We start from the raw sequence: 23,230 nt of genomic DNA on the forward strand, positions 1-23,230 counted from the left end.
AATTCTTTGGATTTATATCATATTTAGCAGCTGTGAAACAGTGCAAACATCTGTTTGTACCTACAGGGAGCTGACCTACGGGGTCCCCATCTCTTAATCACCAAGCAACAAGCTAGTCTCATATACATAGTTTATTGTTTTCTTTTCAGCTGCCTCCTGCACTTCAAAGTTTTTATACTCTCATGTTCTATTATCGCGGCGAGAGGGACAGTCCATTTATTATGAGCCCGGATCGGTGCAACCACCGATCACAACTGCCATAAAGCACCACGGACCCAGAACTGCCCTTCAACACGGTTGCTTTTTCCTTTTTTTTTTTTTTTAATTCTTCCAGCATTGTTGGGTTACGTATTTTAACTTAAAGACTGGAAGAAAAGAAGATGAAAAGGAACAGAAGTCTCTCTTTGCGGCTAGTCCTGTTGTGGGAAGAGGGGTTGACAAGACAGCTCCATGAGGTCCTACCCATCCTATTTTTCTAGGTTTCTATGATTGTTATCACAAGGCTGGTATTTCCTACATCCAGACAGCATCCCATTCAGTAGAGAGCAGGGGAATCGGGTAACTTTATTGGCTGTCCCCCTCCAAAGTAAGATCCCAGCCTCCTTCAGGCTTTTAATGCAAGGCAGGGGAGGGAAAGGGAATTTACTCAAGGGGAACGTTTTACCCTCTCTTTACAGCGTTACTTACACACACACACTATCCTGCAGTGATTTAGCCAGGAGCAAAATTTTTCAGCCTCTGCGATAATCTCTCCCCTTTTTTCCCTAATGGAATATTGACCTCGGGACCTTGATTTTTATGCAGTGAGAGAAAGGTGCAAACAGCGGGAAAGAAAAGATTTGCGAGCCTTGGACATGAGAGTGGAATCAGCACTCCCAGATATACTATGGGAGCTTAAACTGTACTCTGAACTAAGTCTGAAAACAAATGGGGAACACTGTATGATTCCATCCCATTACAGTACAAATAAATCATTTCTGGAAATCTAAAACAAATGGCTCGAGCTCAGCTCTACGGATGATCCAAATGCAAAAAAGCTGCTAATTCTAAAAGGCAGATGCAAGCAACCAATTAAGCAAGAATGCAGCAAAAAAAATTAGGAGCATAACTTGTTTAGCAGGAAGATGTTAAGGCCATAGAAGTGGGTCTTCCAATCACCTTTTTTGGTATTCCTGAGCAAACATTCTTTTTTGCTTACGTTAATATGGAATGTATTATGACAACGTTCTTATGGATATCCATGCCTTTTGTCTATCAGTACTTGCAGATACATTCAAAACAGCTGCAAATATTTTTTAAATTATGTAAAAGTCTCAAACACTTTGAAAAGAATATTAATATCCCTTTAAAACAGCAGTGTATTATATTAAATTAAGGGTAGGAATTTAGAGAACAAAAAAATATGTTGTTAGCATTAACGTTTTCACTGTTCTCAAATGCAGTCATCTTAGATAAGGATTAGGCTTATTTGGGTTAAATTTAAAAGAGTTATGGTGTTTGCACATTTAGATGACAAAGTAGATAATCACATATATGGATTACAAGGAAAGGTTTGTGTTCACAAAGCTCGGCAGGTTTTCTTTCACTATTTGTACACACTTATCTCTCTCTCTGCACATAACCTCTCTCTACAGCTCTTGTCTCTTTTATCACAGAATCCTGGAATCATAGAATGGCTTGGGTTGGAAGGGACCTCGAAGATCCTTTGGTTCCAAGCCCACTGCCACAGGCAGGGTTGCCATCCACTACACAGGCACCAGCTCAGGGTGCCCAGGGCCCCATCCAGCCTGGCCTTGGGCACCTCCAGGGATGGGGCACCCACAGTTTCTCTGGGCAGCCTGTACCTGTGTCTCACCAATGATCCGCAGATCATCGTGGCCGTACCATCGCTCCTCGTGCAGATAGAGAAATTATGTCTCTTAATGCTGCTTACTCTGTTTTCATCCATGCAGCTGTAAAAAAAAAAAATTACCTTGGAGAGATTTTCAAAGAACCTTTCTATCATCGTCCAGCGATGGCTTATTGCAGTCTGTCACAAGGAGCAGGCTGGTCTGGGGCACAAGCATCAATATCCATCCTCTCTTCCATACTCACTGGGGAAGGAAAAACATTAATTAGTGCTTTTCCCTGGTGCATGAGAGCAATGCCACTGTAACCCAGAAGCACTGGCACTACCAAAGAACCGCTGCACAAGTACAAGCACAGGACCATGGGAAACCCCAGAAGCCATCGCAGCTTTCCACACAGTTTGGGGACCATTTGCTCCACAAAAGCAGGAGGACTGGCAAACTGACCCAGACTCCAGCAGAAAAGAGAAACAACAGCGAGAAAGAAACCAGGAGAGCTAAGAAAACGTGTTGCAAAATAATCCTGTGAAAGCATGCACATGCAGAAGTGATTGCAACTTGGAAATGTGTTTCCTGGCTCTCAAGCCAACCATTGTTTTTAATTTTAAGAGATGCCCGAAGTGTAACATGGAGGTAGCGTAAGTTCTGCAAGCAAGGGTCCCGTCTTTCTTCTGCTTATTTCTTTTGTTATGGTCTGTGATGTCATTTCTTTTGGTTTGATGTGTGCAGCTCCATTTACAGACTCCTAGCCTTGACAAACAACATGACAAATAACAGGGAGGATAGGGAAAAGAGGAAAGAATAAAGCTGATCCATGTGCTAACTCCGCTGATGGGGACTTATGGACTGTTATTACATTTCATTTTTTGGTAGGATTAAACAGCTAATAAATATAGATTTCATGTCCCATAAATAACATTGTGTTTGTCAGCTCACTCAAAGAATAATCGATAGTTAGTGCATGAGATTTTCCAGCATGATGAAATAAGCTCTACGTTTACTTTTTCCAGAGATACCTATGACTTCTCCATTTGATGTTGTCCCTATCTAAAGTACCAGCTATAGTCTCCCCAAAACCACCTCGAGTGACCTAGATGTTGGCAGCTGGGTGCCTTCAAAACTTCTGGAAATAAGACCTGGACCTAAATAACTCCTGCATCTGTGGAAAAATGAAAAACCACTTGGGAACTGCTTGGAAAATCAGGATATAAGCCCTGGTCAGAAGCTGCTATCCATCCTGGGTTGTCTCCCAGTGCCAAGTCCTTGCTTGGAGTTCATCGTGGGGGAGCAGCTTGTGGATATAAACATCTGGATGCTGTCAGCCCCTCCTGACATGGGCATTGCCTCTCTGCCAGGCCCATGGGTTACAAATCTTGGAAGTCTGAAACCACTCTCCACACTGCTGCAAGCTGCAGAATGGATAGCTCAGTGTCACAGAATCATAGAATCACAGAATGGTTTGAGTTGGAAGGGACCCTTAAAGGCCACCTGATCCCACTCCCCTGCAATGAACAGGGACACCCACAGCTCCATCAGGTGCTCAGAGCTCCGTCCAGCCTGACCATGCTATGCTCAAAGCATTACACCAACCTGGACTGAGAATGAGTTCATGATACAGTCGTCTCTGCTAAAAACATGGGAGATGTTCACTTTACTGCAGGGATTGGGGCCAGATGGTATTTAGGAGTTCCTTCCAACTCAAACCACTCTATGATTCTGTGATTTCAGCATCTTTACCATGGGGCAGGACGTCTCCTATTCAGCCCTACAAACCAACCAAGAGAGATTTTTAAAAAAATTTTTAAGTGCTCGAGTATTTTGCTACTTGTGCACTGCTTGTTTGGACAGAGGCAAAGCCCCATACTCAATGCATTTGTTTTTTTTCTTTTCATCTCTACCTTCCACTCATGGGTGGCACTTATCAATTCTGCTTTTTCACCTGTATCTAATTTAAAGGTTATAGTCCGTCCATTAACCCCTGCTAATACCACCCTAGAGGCAGAGCAGTGATATTAATTCAGTGGAACTCTTTCCTAAACCTTCATTTCTGCATTTCTGACTCCACATACTCCTGTCCCCTATTTCTCTCTAGCCAGCAGACTTCGTATGCACGAAAACAGGCAGCAGTTCAGCATCAGGATGCTTGTTGTATGGCATTCCCAGATATTCTATCATAGTCACTCTCCTGGCCTCCCCCATTCACTGGAGTTATTTGCTCCTCTGTGTGCACGTAGCCTGGGGTTGTCTCCCACCAGCTGCTCCCAGCACACAGCTTGCAGGAGCAGTGGTCTCACTGGAGGAGCTGAAATTTGCTGTGTCTGCACATGGAAGCAGCCCTGCTATCTGCACATGTGGTTACCTGGCAATTCCAGCAGACAGTTTTTGTATTACAGTTCCATTACCCGCACTGCTACCAATTCTTGCAACCTGCCCCTGCCAAGAAAACTCCAAGAGAAACAAAATCCCTTGAAACCCATGCTCACAATGCTCACAAAGCTTGGCAGCTTCCTTCCAAAATTAAGTGATTAAAGCAGTGCTAATGAGACATTCATCACCTGCACCTTTTCCCTTAAAGTAAATATACAGGGCTCTGTATATTTTGCATACAGGTGCATGCAAAATCGCTTTAATAGACAGCTTTGAAGCACAGTAAAAAAAAAAAAAAAAAAAAAAAAAAGCCTTTCTGGCAAAATGCTCCCCAAATACTTGAAAATATAACTGAATAAATAACTCCTTTTTGGACTGAAATCTGCAGACCTTAGCAGATGTGTCCAAGCTAAACGAAATATCCAGGGAACTGGACCTCCTTTCTGATGAGAAATAATGAAGAGCACTGCCCTGGCACGGAGACAGCCTGGAGGAGCCCACTTGGCCTTTTCCAGCTCTGACTTCCGTGATAGCTCTGTGTTATCCTTAGGCATTGGCCTGATCCACCAATGAGGTTATTTACTGTGAACCCAGACCAACGAGCCTCCAAGCCCACATCCATACTGAACTGGAAGCGCTCAGACCTTCGCCAAGTGGATGGGATTATTGGATGCTTACGGTGGAGCACGTGTCTGTCTATGCAGGAGTGGAAGCACTGTAAAGATGACTGCGTGGAAAGAGGGGAAAATCCTCTTAGGAAGTGGTGGCTTTGGAAAGATATAGAGGTCACTTAAAGAAAAAAAATTAGCGTTTTAAAAATGCCACCGTGGAAGAGTCAGCTTAAATTATTAGGTAAAATGCTAAGGCAAATAAAGAAATCACATTCCACAGACCTGCATGGAGGTGTAAAAGGGATATATTCAGCGGGGTGGTTTTTTTTTTTTAGGCTGTGCTACAACAGTACCCACCATTGTATTTGCAGGGCAGGGTGTGAAATCTGCTTACGGGATTTCTGGCGGCGCTGCTCTGCTCCGCGACCCTTTGCTGTGGGGCTCCGAAGGTGAAGCCCTCAGCAAAACCTTTTTCTTCAACGGCAATGGGAGCAGGAGCAGGCCTTGAGTTTGTAAATATTAACTCATTTCAAATGTCAGATTATTTACTCTCCGCTCTTATAAGCGCCCAGGCCAAATGGACGGGATCCAAGTTTGTTAACAATAGCTCTTGGCCAGGACAAGCTGTAGCAAAGGTTAAATCCTGTTTGCCGTACTCCAGCCCGGAGCCCCATTGACTCGAGCAGCACTGGCTGCTTTGGGAGGATGGCAGTGAAGGTGGTGAAGGCATGGCAAGCGGGACCCCTGCCAGCATGGGTTTGCCATCACCTTGTCATGGGCACCTTGCCAGGGAGGGTGCGGACACGTCCGCATGTGCACACAGATGCACAGCACGATGGAGGTGGAAAAGAACCACGTCCTATGAAACAAGGCTCTTTGCTGTCAAGGTAATACAAGTAGGTTTGCTTGTTGTGCACTGCAAAACTGAAAAAGTGTCCCTTACCTTGCGTAGGGTCTTTCTGCACGATGTTCCCTTTGCTCTCAGCCCACGTTGCCACCATCTCTGCCAGCGGGAGGTGGTCCATAGCATCCCCACTGAGGGTTACTGCGCCAATACACAAATGTGCAAGGGTGAGTGAATAAACATATATATATGCAGATATACGTTTATATGTATATGTAGATGTTTATGTATTTATAAGTGCATATATACAGAATCACAGAATCAAAGGGGTTGGAAGGGACCTAGTCCAACCCCCAAATATTTATGTTTTTATATATAAACATACGTATGCACTAGAAAATTTGTTCCATTCTATTACACAGCTCCTGCATCATTCCACATTTCCTCCTTGCCTTGCTCTATGCCACCTCCACCATAATATATGGCTGCTGCATGGCCCTGTGAAAAGAGAAACTTTTAGGAACATGGAATGCTCTGGAAGGGACCCGGGGTATGAGCCACCCTGTTTGAGATCTTCGCTCTTCTCATCTTGTTGACCAACCACGCAACAGCAAGCAGCTGCCATTTGAGCACAAGTCTCCAAATTCATTCCAAAAAACAAGTACTGGGAGGCAAGGAGGTATTGGAGGTACTGAAACAGGCTGCCAAGGGAGGTGGGGGGTGCATCATCGTCCCTGGAGGTGCTCAAGAACGGCAGAGATGTGGCACTGGGGGACATGGTCAGTGGGCATGGTGGAGGTGGGTTGGGGTTGAACTTGGGGAACTTGGAGGACTTTTCCAACCTCAATGATTCTATGATTCTAAGGAGGTGGCAGACCATCCTGAAGCACACACGGCACATAATGAAGAGTTACCTGCACCTGGCAACAGCAGTGGGACCACAAGACCTCCATAGACCTCAGGATTTCCATGGACCACAGAACGTCCAGTGGATCACAGGAGCACAAGACTCTCTTCTGGCTCGGTGTGATAAAACATGCTGACCCATCAGGGCACGTGGTGTGCTTTGCCTGGTGTGACCTGCACAGATGGCTCGCAGAGGAAGTACTTGCCAAGCCAAGTGGTGCACAGAGCAGTTTAGCCGGGAGCACTCATGTCCAGAGACATTCCTGCGTTGATTAGGGAGGCTGAGCGGGAGCCAGGGGTGGGTCGGCCATCTCCTTCCTCCGGCTGCAGCTCAGATCACACCTCTTGGAGATGCTTGAGTCGGGCACGGGAAGTTCACGGCTGCGAGCTCGCCGGCGGGGAAGGGGATGCGGGGGAAGTTCACCGAGGTTCAGCCAGAGCCAGGTCCGGAACAAAGGGTCTGATAAGCAGAGAGAGAGTTCGACACGGACATGAGCCCCAGGGAGTCCTCACCTATTCTCCAGCTGCTGCAAGGTGCTGGGTGCTTTGGGAACAAAGGGCCAGGCTCTGCTCTGACTCAAATTATCGCTGCAGTGAATGGAGGGACCAGTGTCCAATGAATAAAAAGAGCAGAGTACCAGATGGGACGGATCAAGCTGACCACAGAGCCTCTGTCCAACATTTTTTGACAACTGTCAGAGACATATGTTCACGAGGGTTTTGGAATAACATGTGGGCTCGGGTGGAAATGCATGGCTGCAGGAGGACGCAGGCTCTGGGTGCTAACTTGGTGCCTTTGGTGTGTGGCCCCACATTCTACAAGGGGAAAGAAGCTGGTAGATCATTCATCTCACCTCCTTGCCAGGCTGAACCAGCCCTTTGCGTGCTTTTCCTGGTGTTTGGTCCGTCACTAATGAGCCATGTGCTGGGGGAACTCTTAGGTCATTTATTTTGCATCATGTCTGCTAGGAAAGGTAGCAGTACAGTGGCTAATTGGGAAAGCAGACAGATAGCACCAAACAAAGCCATGGGCAGGGGGACCGTGTCTGTGAGCATGAAGGACTGGAGCCATCCCTTCTGCCAGCTGCCCTGATGAAGTCTGCATTTGAATTGAGCAGAAGTGGCACATCCCAAACAGCCTGTCCTGCCCTTTGTGCAATGTCTCTGCAAAAAAAAAAAAAAAAAAAAAACACTTTGCTCATTTATTTTGTCAGCTGCTCTTTTGGTTATTTAGTGCATTCCAAGGAGCGTGAGGAAATACGACGGATGACGTTCTGCAAAATCGATGGCGACAGTTTGCAAGAGTGACTGGCAGCAGCGGGTGCCCAGAAAACCACAGCCCTGGAAACGTGCAGTTTGTCACCCACTCATTGGTGGGTGCTGTGCCTCCATCAGGCAAAGCCAGGTCCCTGTGGCGTGTTAGCTATGTGGCAAATTCAAGACCCTGGAGATGGAACCCAACCATGCAAGAAGTGGCTTTGGCCTCTTAAAAGTGGAAAGAATTTAGCCCAATAATACTACTTCCTCCTGGCCCAGTCATATTACCGTTACATCATTACAGCCTTCTTAACAGGCTGCTTCCCACCCTATGCTGCCTTTTCGTCCATGAGTATTTGCATTGAGGTAGTTTTACACCGCGAGCTTCTCATCTGGCCCTGGGCTTTAACAGAGCCTTGAGTCCTTCTGCAATCAGAATAACACATGTTCCTAAAAGCATGGTTCCTTCCCATGTAGATTTGCTTTCTCTTGCTCTCTCACACACATGAGGAAACTCTGGTTTCCTGAAAGAGACTGGCTAGGAGTTGGACTTGATGATCGTTACGGATCACTCTCAATTTGGGATATTCTATGATTCTAAAGAGCAATTGGACATTACTGCCTTCATTTTACCAACTGTAGGCAGACACAAAAAGGTCACTCAAGGAAGCTGGGACCAAAGCAGGGATTTTATAAAGCACTTATTCCCTTTGCTGCAGGCAGGAAACAGGGAGCAGCAAGTCAACTATGAGTGCCATTTTCTCCAGGGCCAAAACACCACACCAGCAGCAGTGACAGCCACGGTCTCACTGTCCCTATGTGTCACTTCCCCATAAGAACTGCTGCCATCCCTGAAGAGAAATTCTGCAGTAAGGCTGACGGTGTTCACACTGCCTGGGCATCGCAGCAGGAACTCTTCATCCCAAGGAACACCATTCATGGTAAAGATTTGTCCATGAGATGTCCACCAGCACCACAGCAGCTCCCAAATCCTTCTCTCACCCTTTCCCCCAGCACCTCGAAGCTCCATACAAACTTTGCACCATTTCCTAGCTTCCTGCATGACCCATGTTTTATATACGCACACCTCCCAGAGGCTGACTCCATCAGTGGATCCAGCTCAGCTCTGCACCTTGCTGTAATTCCTCCAAATTCTCACCAACAGCAGGTCATTCCTCATGTTAAGGGTGTGTTAAAGGTTTTGCAGGGTAGTACTTCCTGAATTTCTATCCCGTGTGCTGGTGTTATCCCAAGAGCTCAGCAAAGGCATGCGGACCGCGTCCCCTGTGCTCAGCAGCCTCCCACTGCCACACTCATACACACCTACATAGAAGAAGGAAAAAGGAAAAAAAACAATTTGCTGTGAACAAGAGCTCCCAGGGAGTCAGAGTTAGCAAAACAGCCAACCACCCAAGAAAAGGGGAGTTTCCAGTGCATTTACATGGCTGTGGCTGGAAGCAGCAAAGCTTCCCGGGCAGATGGGACCGACATCCAGGTTAGCAAATGCCACCCCAGCCCACTCCCCGCCAGTTAATGTAAACAGGGCTGTCGGGCGCAGCGAGTGCTGCAAGGCTTTGATCAGAGCCAGCTGCACAGCTGGCCTCACCGTGAGCCCACAGTCCCTGCCCCGTCCCAGGACGGGGGCCTGAAGCAAGCTGGCGTGTTGGTCGGGAGGGGAAGGAAGTTCTCGGGATCTGTACCTCGCACGAGCAAGTTTTCTGATGTGGAAGAAATCGTGTGGGTCATGCCAGGAGCTGCCTAGGCATAGCTAGGAGAATTTGCTAGCCCATTTTGCTCTTGAAACGATTCCCAAGTGAAAAAAAAAATAGCATTAGGGTTGGGGATTCCTTTTTGGGGGGTGAGCGTGGAGGGAGCTCAGCAAAGGTTTTTCTCCACCGGCAAAGCCCAGGGAGCTGGTGTGGGAAGTTCCCACCACAAGCATTTTGCAGCAGAGCCCTTCCTCAGAGAAATGATCCAGGTTAAGAAAATAGTGACTGGGGGAGTGAAGAGACTTTTACAGGCCTGGGTCACCCCAGGGATGCGCTTCACAACCCAGGCTGCAGACGGCTTCATCACCCAGCAAGGGTTGGGGGGACAGCGCATCTCACCTTACATCCCCCCACCCGAGAGCTCTGCCGTTGCCCTGTTACACGACAGCTGCAGTCCTTACAGAGACAGGGAATAAGCTGGCTTTTTTTGGTATGGAGCTGACCTACGCTGTGCAATTCCTGCATGCTGGTAGAGGAAATAAGTGTCCCAGGCTGGAAAACGCCAGCGTTTTCTGTTTGAGAGGAGCAATAACTCAATGAAGTGGTTAGGAGTTTACAAGGGCTTGGAAAAAATTACCTCGTTTTAGTAAGTGTTAATTATATGACTAATTAAATAGAGAGGAGGTTGAAACGCTTTGCTAGTCATAACCTGTGTGCTTCCAGACCAGTCCTTGCGTGACAGAGAAAACAGGGAAGGAATCCTGTTTGGCCTCCATGGCAGGAAGTGGCTACTAAACCAGCTCTAACTTCTAAGTTATTTATCTGGAACTGTTTTAAAATTCACCAACGTTTCTGCTACTTATAAAAAAAAAAAAAAAAAAAAAAAAAAGAAAGAAAGAATAGAAAAAAAACCACCAGCCATTCAGTAAAACACATTTGGAACAGCCCGAGTTTTAGGAAAGAGATATAACAGGCCACTTTGTTTATGTTTTTCAGCAATGGTATGTTGGCTTCTTTTTTTTCTAAATGGCGGCGGAGAAAAAAAAAAGCCATTATGTTAAATCTCTTATCTTCACACAAAGTGGTTGCAGCTATCACAAAGCACACACATTGTGTCATTTCAAAACACAAGCAGGCTCGCAGACAAACATTCTCCAGATTACCTCTTCTCTCTCCCTCTGTTTTTTGTTTTTTTTTTTTTTCAATTATTTTGTTGATATTAATAAAGTTTAGCATATGCGAGTGAGGTGCTTGGTTCCTCCAGTCAGGTCTCAGTTGCGTTCTTCTGGGGAAGCACAAGGAAACCACAAAGTCCCAGACAAGTCCTCAGCGCCTGTAGAACTCCCTCTGCACTGCAGTGCCTCTTCTCACTCTCACTGCTCCCATAGGCTTTAAAGGGGAAAAAATATTACCTAAAAGTGATGAGCATAGGGCTGTGATGCAGAAATCTATAATAAACAAAAAAAAGATCAAATCTCCCCCCCCCGGAGATTTCATCTCTGTTCCATAGGACCACACTGCAAACTCTTCAGCTTTGTGCAGACCCAAGATGCTCTGATCCTGATGGGATGTAAGGGATTGCTGGCATATGGACACGTGCCATCATCTGCTGCCCTCTCCCTCCCACCAGCTTCCACTCACACTGGCAGGACTGGGCTGGGCAACAAACCCCAAGCCAGACTCCAACTTGAGAGCACTGGGGAAGCCCAGCCAAAAATAAATTCTAAATGTAACACAAACATGGAGGAGTGGAAAGCAAACAGCAGCTGTGCAGGTGCATGGTGCTTTGGTTGGTACCTTTCTAGAGAGGGCTGCAGGTTGATTTGAGCCAAGCTTGGTCCTTCCATGTTACCAGTGCCATAGGACACATCTACTGGCCACCAAAGGAGGGACACTTCATTTGCTAGAGCATCCACTGGCTCCCATCACGTTTCCCTCACAGCGATTACATGCCCCAGCATTCTCCTCCATCCCCAAACACCTCTTGGTGTTACCAAAGATGAGTTTGACACAGAGTCAACAGTCTCCAAGAGCAACTCTAACCCAGGCCATATGCCTCGGTCTCCATGACAGAGTCATAGAGGTTCAAGATTTGTGAAAAAGAGAAACTAGTGGAACAGAGATGGCCAGAGTATGACCTGGTTGGTAGTGCCTGGTTGGCATGCCCAGCTAACTGACCAACCAGCTCTTACACATTCAGACAGCCAACCCAGCCAACCACCACGTGTGCATTCAGCCGACCAACCACCACATGCACAAGCACACTAACCCAACCAGACAGCACATACACGTGCACAAACAACTCAGTCAACTCACAGACGTACTTGCCCAAACAACGAGCACCTGCACAAACACAAACAACAATCACTTGCACACGCACCACCAGCCAGCACATGCACATGCACAGCCAACCAAGCAGCACTTCTCCAGCCAGCGCTGCCTCGAACCACGTTGGGGCATCATGGCAGAAGACAGGTTGGGTTGTTATAACCATGGGCACAGAAGACCAAAATGCTTTGGGAAGCAGGATTTGCCTTTACAACCTGTTGGAAACGTACTCCATTGTCACAGCAGGATCCTCGGTGTTGTGCATTGCTCTGATAGCTGTGATGATCCTGGAGGAGTGTCACCAAGCTTCGGGGACACTGTGTAGATTCAAACAGAGACTGTGAAACCACAGGTTGCTTGCAGAGAGATTTCCTCTTCTGGCAGCAATGGGAACTCAGAGGAACTGAACCCCACCAGGTCTCTGCCCACCAGCAATGGTTTGGGATGCTGCCAGATCCCATCAGCAGGAACCAGGAAGAATATCCCAGGGCCTGGAGAGTGGGTGCCCTCCCCAGGAGGCTCACATATCCCTGCCCTCATGGTGGTGAGAGTGCAGGAGACAGTGACACCAGAAAGACACAAGGTGAGGCCACCATCTCTGTGCAGAAACCACGTCCCTTTCCTCCACTCTGCTGCCATGCAGACGCTCAGCCTGCCAGCTCAGACACAAACCCCTGGTTTCCCCATGAGTTCTCACTCTGGATTAGCCTGGGGCAAAGGAGGTAAATGGACAATAGATATCAGGCTAGTCCAAATAAAAAAGTTCAGAGGCAGCACACACTCTAAAAACAAAGGTCTAAACTTCAAAACAGAACGAATGCACCATTTCAGGGAAACTTCTGAAAGCATTTGTTTCCTCTAGCGCCGTAAACATGATGGATTTAATGAGCTTGTCCCACCGATGTGCTGAAAACAGACGGAGTCGCCGTGAGTCACCCCTGGTGCTAGCAGCAAACAAACCCACGGAGCACAACACCAGCACCGATAACACTTGAGCAAGGCACAAACCGGAGGACCTTTCAGCAGCTATAACTAATCTATTTCCACCGCCACGCTGCATTGCTTCAGAGACAAAGTGGGAATTTTTTTACTGTTAATTAGCATTTGTTCGCACACAAAATGCAGAAGCCGGTGCCAACCGGACATACCTAGATACAGCCTAATATTAGATTTCACAAAAGCATTCATCCTGTCTAAACAAACATCCTCCATACGATGTTAACCTTAAAATCTTTGCCCAAACAGATGTTTGCATTCGTAGGCACGGCTTGGCATCGTTTCCCAGGGCGAGGCGAACCCTCCGCATCCATGACCGTCCCTGCACCCCAATTAACCCAGGCATTGACAGGAAAACAGGCTGTTGTTTTAGTAAGCTTTGCATAAAACTCGGTTTCAGATTTAAAACCGTATCAGTCGCTATTTGTCTCTAGCAGAGGCTCGGTGTAAGGTTTCTTCCTCTGGCTTTATTGCCGTGCAGTGTTACTCACGTTTTGTTACAGCCAGAGACAAAGTCCTGCTTTAACAGCTGAGAAAATTTGCTGGCAGATGATATACGACGTTGATTAACCAATGATGTGGCTCAGGTCTGGTCGAACATGCGAGCGGCTGAAATGGGAAAGCAAGTTTTTTAACAATTTGTTATACACAGTAGCAAGAAAAACAGGAAGTAGGTGTTTATTAGCAGTTTCCAAATATACCAGCCAAAATAAAACTCCCCGTGCAGTCTGAGGTATTCAAAATACAGCAACGACCAGAATTCCTAAGATTATAAAAGGGTAATTAATCACAAACTGTGTTCACAGACCAGTGACTTGGAAACTTCCTTTTTATTGAAGATCTGGATCAAGAGCAAACTTCAAAGCAAAACTAATTGATCTGAGATTCATTGCGTCTGGTCGATAAAGCAAAAAAATAAAATATCATTCCAACGAAGCCAGATCTACGGTTTACATTCATTATGCCCTGACAGCCCATAAAGCACATTAAAAAGCCATTTTTCAACGAATGCTATAGCTCTGACCTATTTCAACATAAAAGCTATTCATACACGAGAGACTGTTGCTTCCTCACAATCAGCGTGTTGCACCCAAAAGCCAGCCGTGTTATTCCAGGCTTGTTTCTCAGGAATGCGAGCATATCTTGGAGACTGATTCATAAAAGGAAGAGAGCAGCCCACTCCTGGGCCAGGCTCGCATGCTTTATTCAGAAGTGAAATTTCCGAATTTTGTTTGGCTTCAGCCAACCTGTTAACTCTAGCGGAGCTGAGAGGGAAGCTATAGCAAACAGCTATGGTGCCAGATGAGCTCTTTTTCTCGTTCCTCTTCTGAAATTACATGAAAACAGTACCTTTTCTCTTAGGGCTTGTACGCAAATGCATCTCAGACAGGGGACAACCCATTCGCTGCCTGCAGTCGTCGCCAGATTTGCAATTTCACCTTTGCAATTTGTTGTGGGAGAGGAGTTGCTTTCACTGGAGGATGCAGCGTGCCCCAGCCATACACTCACAAAACACAGCCCCTCTCTGAATCATAGAACCACAGAATCATTCAGGTTGAAAGAGACCTCCAGGATCTCCAACCCCAGCCCACCCCACCGTGCCCACTGCCCATGTCCCTCAGTGCCACATCCCCATGGTTCTGGAACACCTCCAGGGATGGTGACCCCACCGCTCCCTGGGCAGCTGTGCCAGTGCAGCACTGCTCTTTCAGAGAAGTGTTTCCTAATATCCAACCTGAACCCCCTCTGGGGCAACTTAAGGCCATGAGGTGGATATGGAATTGGGAAGAAACATAGAAGAATTTTCTCTTTTCTGGCTGGCACAAACTATCCCAGCCTGAAAGCAAAAAAGCCTCTTGCACTAAGCAGAGCTCTTCGAAGCAACCTGTGAGGCTTCGTTGTTTTTCTGGAGAGCTGGAGGAGTCCCTGGCAAAAAGACACGGAAGCTGCATCCCCTTCAGCCCTCCCTCCATCCCACTGGAGGGTTCTGCTTCTCAGCAATCCCAGCTGGGCTGTGGGATGCAGAGCTTGGAGCGCGCACCCGGCCCTTCCAGCGCCAAGACTCCCCACCTCAAGCCCTGTCAAAACACAGGCGGTGCGGACACATCCAATTTATCCTCAATAGGTTTTGCAGGCTTTAATTTTGTTACTCCGCTTTCCTGGAATCAAAAGCAGAAGCCTCCAAGCTGCCAGGTCTCTGAAGCCTCTGATAAAGGTTTGATCCTAAATGTGGGCTGAGATTTTTGCCTTTTGTCCGCTGTTGTCTTCATCTGTGCCATCCTCTCTCGGGGAGGGAGCCTGTTGCTGCGAACAGGAAAGAGCACTGCGAACAAAACCTTTTACAAGGGATTAAATTTCATCTAAAAGCATGTAATTCTACATAGCCAGGAGCAGTTTCTAATCTTCATATATAGGAACTTACAAGGCAAGGAATTCAAAGCCACCGGATTAAATGAAAAATGTGAATGAAAAGCTACATGCTGATACTCAGCTGACCTAGGCAAGTTACTGTACATTTTTCAAAGTTTTAAATTACCACTAATGGAAAACGTGGGGAGCGAGCTTCAAGTGCCTCTCCACATCATTGCTGTAAAAAAAGAGTCCGAAACAGTGAATGAATATTTGTGGAGAACTCCACGATGCTTTCCAACACAGTTGGCCTCGCTTTGCTCTTGCTGTATAGATCAGTAGGTATCATCGGATCAGATTAAGACCAGCTGTTGGTTTCTAGTGAAGGAATTTCCCAAAAAGGTAAAATATAATTCAAGCTTAGAAACTTAGACACTTTGGAAGAATAAAACCTCTGCTCGTGACTGTAAAAAGCAGAGAGAAAGACATTATAATGCACTTAAGAACTTTGGTTTCAATTATTTTGTATTAAAGGATAGGTAAGCTTAAATTGCTCAGACTCTTTAAAAAAAAAAAATAAAAGGGATTGTAAATAAAATTGGAAACAGATATACAACGAGCGGGTTCCCACAGGTGTGCTCCTCGCTGTGGAATATACCCGTGTGAATTTGCTGTTTCCCATTGTGTCAGGGGAAACAATGAATTCTGAGGTTACCCCGCATGCCTCCAGACCCAGTGCTGAAGAAGTGACCTCTTGTCTGGGCAGGCTGAGGGCTGAGGTCCCTGCACCAGCGCGAGGGGTTGTGCCGCTGGGGCTCACCGCCAGATCAAAGCCATGGGCCACTCACAAGGAAACAAGAGGGGAAGGCCCAAAGAATCAAAGAAACAAAGGGAAGGTTGAGGAGATAAGGATCAGCCTCAGATATGATATTTCACCCAGATCAGAGCCGGTGCAGAAGTTCAATTCAAAGTTCATAAGACAAAAACACAAAGAGAGCTGCTTGAAGGTTTCGTTGCTCTAGATCTGTGTTCTCAGTGATATTCCCATCCTCCAGGTGACAAAGGTTGCCACTGTATTATGCAACGTCACAGAATTGAGCTCACTTTTTCCTCCAGACCTCGCCCCTACCCAAATATGCACTTTGACCATTTCTAACACCTTCCGACAGCCCAAAACCGAATGCCTCCAGGTGCACCCAGCAAGCAAGGTGTGAAGTTGTAGGGTACCCAGCACGCTCAGACCCCCTGACTTTGGGGAAAGGGACTTCTGCCTGTGCTGGAGTTGCACCAGGGGAGGTTCAGGTTGGATAGTAGGAAAGATTTCTGCTCCAAAAGGATGATAATGCATTGTCACAGGCTGCCAAGGAAGGTGGTGGGGTCACCATTCCCAGAGGTGTCCCAGGAAAATGGAGATGTGGCACTGAGGGACATGGGCAGTGGGCATGGTGGGGTGGGCTGCGGTTGGGCTTGGGGATCTGAGAGCGCTTTTCCAACCTGAATGTTTCTGTGATTCTATGAAGCTTGGTGCAAGCAAAGCAAAGAGAAAACCCAACCCAACATGCTGAGATGCCTACGGTTAAACCTTGACAGGACCAACAACAAAGGGAAAAATCCCACACCTTCAGATTTCTCAGAAGCGCTGAGCGTTTTAGAAATTTGGTGCATGCTGTGTTGGTTTATTCAGATCTACGATTCAGTACATGGAGTATTTACAGACACAACTGTTTTGGCTTGCAGGTGGATACCTGGGAATCATTTGGTTGATTGAGGCTGTTTATCAGGAAGAAACAGAGACCTCTTGGAGATGTAGATCCTTTAGAAGGAGCTGGGTTGCAAACAGTTCCCTGGCACATCAAACCCTGCAGAAATGCAGCCTGCACCGCGGCCACTAACCTACTGCTACCTGTGTGAGGCAGCACAGGAACATCAGCTCCAGAGGCTTTATTCGGACTATGGGGGACAAAGGTTTGCTGTCAACACCATATACAATCCGATCTACTGCAGGCTGTATTATTTTCCTTATTGCCTCCAGAGAACACACACCTTCTGAAGTTTCCTAACATGTTGTCTCATAAGGTGCTTTCACAACATCCACGCTGCGGATACATTAGCCAGCCACAGCCAAGCATAATTCCAGTCTCATAAATCTTCCAGCAATTACGAGGCCTCATTCAACCTCCCCGTGAGATAAAACAACTGCTGCATCGCGGCGTCACGATGGGATTTTTTTTTTTTTTAGCTTTTGCTTTCCAACAAATCAACCCTGCAAAATGACAAGTGCAATGTGCTGCCTTTCACATGGAGCCCGGGGATATGGAACCAGCCCATCCCTTCCTTATTTTCTTGACAAAAACATAGAATCACAGAATCATTAAGGCTGGAAAAGACCTCCAAGATCAAGTCCAACTCCAATGCACCCCACCATGCCAGCTGCCCACATCCCTCAGTGCCACACCTCCTGGACCTTCTGGAACACCTCCAGGGACAGTGAGCCCACCACCTCCCTGAGCAGCCTGTGCCAATGCAGCACCACTCTGTCTTAGAATAAATTTTTCTTCGTATCCAACCTGAACCTCCATCCTAGACATTGCTATTTGTCACCCGCCAAGGAGATGCAGGGAGGCCACTCAGAACAGGAAGAAATCCAGAATTTTGGGTTACCAGCATTGGGCAGTGGCATCCAGGTAAGCACAGCCAAAGGGCAGGACCTTTGTGAGCCATCTTGCTGCAAACGTGCTCTGACTCACAGCAGATTCTTACTGCTGCTTGCCCACAACGTGTGACAGAGCCAAACTACCAGATTTCACTGCCTGATGTGCTCTCTTCCCTTGCCATAAAGATGAAGTAATGGGTACCCTGGGCTCCGTGCACGAGGTGCTCAGACTTTCCTCTCTCCCCATCAGGAGTGGAAAGTTGTTGGAGTTCAATGGGCAAAGAGCTCCCTTCTGAAAGCTCTTCCTTCTCCAAACACATTACTACGCTACTGGAAGCCGTTCAATTCAGCCAACTCGTTAAGTGACGTCTCCTGAGCACATTCTGCAGGAAGAGGAGGCTGCGTGGTGGGCAGGGTTGGGAGGAGGGCTGGGTATAAACCTGCAAACACTGGGGACACGTTACTGTTTTGGGGCTGCTCTTTTCCACCAGAATGTTATTAATAACAGCAACAGCCAGCAAAGCTGAGGCATCTCCCCTGGCAGATGTTCACAGTATGTGTTTGTGCTCCCTTCGCTGATGTATGAAAACATTCCCAAGACAAGATGCTCAGCATGGCCAATATGCCCCAGCCTAAACAGCAGCCTTTATTTCTCCTTCACCTGTCCCCAAAACAAGATACTTTCAGTAACTTCTCATGCACGTTACAGAGTGGTGACCATTGAATAAATATACAGGACGCCCCTTATTCTGATGATGTTGCTCAAGAAAGCAAAAATCCCAGAGCATGGGCTCTAAAGTCTGCTTGGAAAGCATTAGCAGCTCATTACCGATCAACTGTTTAAAAATCCCCATTAATGTATACACATACGTCCCTGGACAGTACGTTTACCCCCAGTTAATGGCACTGAGTGGAGCTGGAAAGATATGTGCATAACAAGCCGGCACGCTCCCAGCCCACCCTCATCTACAGTTTTCTCGCACAGGCTTCTTCTGACCTCTTCAAATCCCATCCCAATTACAGCCTCCCACTTACCCTTCAATGTAAATAAATCCTGCATGGTGGGATCGCTGCTACCAGTGCAGATAAAAGCCACGATGGTGATGGAGGCAAAGCACAACCTGCAGACAGTTCCCAAGAAGGGCAAGAAAACAAAGAGCACACAGACCTGGCAAGTGGGGTTGGCAGTGACACCTGTGGGATAAGAGGTGACACCCATCAGCATGCTTGGAGGTTGGGCATGGGGATCCGGAGGCCATAGAATCACAGAATCATAGAATCACTGAGGTTAGAAAGATATCCCAGATCCTCAAGCCCACCCCACCCCACCATGCCCACTGCCCATGTCCTTCAGTGCCACATCTCCATGGCTCTGGAACACCTCCAGGGACAGTGACCCTACCACTCCATGGGCAGCTGTGCCAATGAAGAAGATGCAAAGAGAGGCTCCAAAGCACAGTACGGCTTCCCCTGCTGAAGAGATGGGAAATTTTCCAAGGAGATTGCCTGATTTCTGTGCTGAGATGACCCCAGCCACTTCATGCTGGAGGACGTAAACCCCAGGAGATGCAAAGTTTTCTTTACATATTAGCAAGGGCTTGATTCAAAGGGAGTAGTTTGAACCAGTTCAGATGCAGATTACTGTGGTGCCATTGGCTTTGGTACTGCTGCATTGGTTTTACACCACTAAGGCACTGGATCTTTTCCCCTTGGGGAAAAAGTAGACTTCCTCAAATGTGCTCAGAGGGCTCAGAGAGAGCAAAAGCTGGATCTCTGCTGTCTCTTGGAGCTTCCTTAGGCTGCTGCTGAGGATGTTAACGACTTTTTATCAGCATCTGTGGGCATTTTAGAGCACTTTTGGGCATAGCAAAAGGGTAAATGCCACAGCGATATTCCTCCCACCATAGTGTCAATTGCTTCTCTGAAAACTTATCTGTAAATGCATCTTCTCAGCTCTCATCCAGACTCAGCTGCACATCCATCCCGGGTCAGGATGCTGGGATCTTACGCTGTAGTTTCTGCATGAGCCACTGCACCAGCACCACGATTTCACGCTACTGGGCGCATAGCGGGTGAGGCAGGTCATGGGATTTAAGTTGTTGGAGTTCGGGGGCTGGAGGAGATTTTGGATTTTTGGATATTTTTTCTCAATCGTGGGCTTAATGTGGGGCTCTTCTACTGATCATTAAATAATTACCTTGTGGTTTGAAATTGCTTTTAGTGAGAAAGGACTAAATGATCTTATAATGTCCTGGAACTGTCAACATGATATATGGGGCTTATTCAGCATAAATTATAGGCAGTTTCCATGCCACAAAAGCCGCACAAGTTCATGGATCCAGCCAAAATATTCAGCAGAAGTTTCTGCCAGGCCGCAGGGCCCGTTTTGCCAAGAGGTGCAGGTGTACGCTGCCGAGAGTGGCCCCATCGCCGACCCCAGTGGCCCCACTTCCCCTCCTGCCATGGATTACCTGAGTCAGCACGCTATGTGATTCCAGGAACCACAGGAGGGATTTTCTAAACAGGCCCAGCTCCAAGATGACCTGGCCTTTCCTTTGCAGGTGCTGGAGCAGAGGATGGAGACCCTTGCAGATGCTCTTGGAGAGGTGTCCATCCCCAACACACAGCCGAGGTGCCTTGTAGGGACTGTGAATCCACCACCTCCCTGGGCAGCCTGTTCCAATTGCCACCCTTTCAGAGAAGAACTTTTTCCTGATGTTCTCAGACACCTCCAGGGATGAGGTACCACAGCTCTCTGGGCGATATCCCTGGATGGTCCCTCTGAAAGGACAAGGCCACCACTCAGCCATGGAAGTCCCAGATTTACTGTGTCCATCACACCCATCATGTTTCTTTCATGTGATAGTGCTCCAAGCTCTCATTGCATTTCCCCAGACACTGCCACAGGCTGAGGAAATCATGTCTGTGCCCCTACCACTGACTTCCCCAAGAGCTCAGGAGCAGCAAGGAGCCTGCTCCACTCCTCCCGGGGACAGGCAGCCCAGAGGATACCCAAGGCACCAATGTGAGCCCATCAGCAGGTGAGCATGGGCATCAGCAGATGGGCATCATCAGCAAGTGAGCACCTTGGCTCAGCACAAATGCCTGCTTTAAACTAGCCTGGAGAAATAGTGATGGAGACCTGGGTGGCTTGGTGGGATGTCCACCACCAACACTCCCAAAATGGGACAGGAGTGAGAATGCAGGCTTGAGCAGAATAAAGACACAGAGCAAGGATGCTGCCTAAGCCCCCTTAGCTCTGCATCAGTCCTCCTACTGGGCTCTGCACTCCACCACACACAAGCATCCTTCGTTCAAGTCTCCATTCAGGCCAAATGTCTCTGCAGCCCCACTGCCTCTTGCTCTTGGCCTCACTTTTCTGTGCATGCCACAGGGATGGTGGGCTGCAAAGCTCAGCTGAAATCCCATGGCTTGGAAATGCTTCTTGCCATTAGCCCCAGTAGTTGGGGACAGCAGTCCAGCCACCACCAAACTTAAGAGACCATAAACAAGTTGCAGTCCCACCAACTTTCCATGGCCAGCTTGTCCATCCTAAAGGAGATTTGGGGATGTTTTGCGGGAGATTCCTGCACGGATTTGCCTGGTCATGCCTTTTCCAGCAGGCAATGGGAAAACTCTGGTGTCAACATCCATGAACAAGGCCAGGAAATTGTTTCCCTATCCCTGCTCCTGGTTTTGCTGAGTCTGAAATGAGTTGTTCAGAACAAGATAAGAAATCAACAGCAGCGGATGCATGCAGGAGGCCACACGCTCAGACCAATACATCCTGTTGGCCTTCACAGCGTAAAGCAATAGGGACAGACACGGAGCATCAGCACGAGCACTGTCCCTTCTGCAGGCACTGCATCAGGGACTTCTAGGAGGTGATGTCATGTGGGTACCTTTAACCACAGGATAGGCTGAGACTGGTGCCTAGTGTCACTGGGAATAATTAAAACATAGAATCATTTGAGTCGGATGGGACTCTTAAATGCCATCTGGTCCAGCTCCCCTGCAATGAACAGGGACACCCACTGCTTGATTAGATGCTCAGAGCCCCATCTAGCCTGACATTGAGTGCCTCTGGGGATGGGGCATCCACCATCTCTCTGGGCAATGTTTAGGAGGGATTCCTATGGGGCTGTGAGATCAGGAGTCCCCAAAGAACTGGCTCACAGTAGGCTCTTCTACATGTCACATTCTGCTCCAAAAAATGACATTTTCCTTCAGAAAATGCTTCCTGGTCCTTCTCTTCAGCACTGCTAATCGTCACCCTCCCAGCCTCTGGATCGGGCCCAAACCAATCACATCTGCACCCAAAAAAAGAAAACGTCCACTTGTGTTTCATTTACTTTTATGGGAGCGTTAACACATTTCAGTCACATAAAACCTTCACCTTCAAACGGGAAAGGGGAAAGACAGAGAGGAAAGCCACGTGAAGCGAGCAGCTTAGCCCCAACTCTACACCGAGCAGCACCAACCTGAGAGAAGCAGATCCAACGCAGGGGGACTTTGGGTCAAGCAGAGGTCTGAGGATGCCAAGCACAGGATGCAGGGACAACACCAGGACCGCTGCATCTCGGTGTCACCAGGCTGCTGGGATGTGCCTCCCCGGCCCCAGCCAGCCTGCAGCTGCAGACGGCTGCCACGGCCCCATCTGTGGGGTCTCTTGTTGGTGGTTTGGGGTTTCTCCGCTGAAGATGCTCCTAACCAAAACCAGATTTGATTCCCAAATAGCCCCAAACTCTTTTAAAGCTTACAAATCTTCCGCACCTGTGTTTGCTCATTCCTGCTGCTCAGCCCTGCCCTGGGAAGGACGATGTTTATTCCACTCCTCCGCAGTTATTTACAATGGGGTTTTTGGATGGAGATGGAGCACATATTTGTCTAATGGCGACAGGGCAGTGAATTTGATTCTCCTCATTAGCAGTCATCAGCTTAACGGGAAGCAATAAAAGATTTTTTAAATAGCGGGTGCTTGAGAGATGTTATTTATTGCAGTTGCTGTCAGCGGGATGAGAGCATTCCTGGGCTGCAAGGGGGGAAACTGAGGCATGAGGCCACTTTCTGACCCACCCTGGACCACACAGATGGAAGTGGGAAGAAACCTCCGCCCTTCTGCCAGCAGCCGTGCTGCCCTGGGGACACACAATGATGTTGTTATTATAAGCCATTATTTGGCCCACAGCAGAAGCCATTTGTGAAGAGAGCCATGTAATGTTAGCTACATCCAGCACCCACGAGTTCTGCTGCAGGGTCCCCTCCCCTGCTCCTCCCTCCATCGACCGTCTCCAAACCTCCTTGTCTGGTTGAGGACAGCAACATCCCGAGGATCACATTGTACTTCATCATTAGTAAGGAAG

The 23,230-nt window shown here is 47.7% G+C and overlaps 2 long non-coding RNA genes across 2 annotated transcripts; both read right to left on the minus strand.

Annotated features, from left to right (window-relative positions):
* Positions 1,979–7,733, minus strand: LOC110401791. Its single transcript, XR_002440606.1, has 3 exons — positions 6,584–7,733; positions 5,769–5,870; positions 1,979–2,093 (listed from the first exon to the last, which is right to left on the minus strand). It is a non-coding gene; the product is annotated as an uncharacterized LOC110401791 (long non-coding RNA).
* Positions 7,778–13,979, minus strand: LOC110400754. The gene is made up of 3 exons (XR_002440052.1): positions 13,890–13,979; positions 13,357–13,474; positions 7,778–9,155 (listed from the first exon to the last, which is right to left on the minus strand). It is a non-coding gene; the product is annotated as an uncharacterized LOC110400754 (long non-coding RNA).

Source organism: Numida meleagris, chromosome 6, assembly GCF_002078875.1.
Source record: "Numida meleagris isolate 19003 breed g44 Domestic line chromosome 6, NumMel1.0, whole genome shotgun sequence".
Classification (NCBI taxonomy): Eukaryota; Metazoa; Chordata; class Aves; order Galliformes; family Numididae; genus Numida; species Numida meleagris.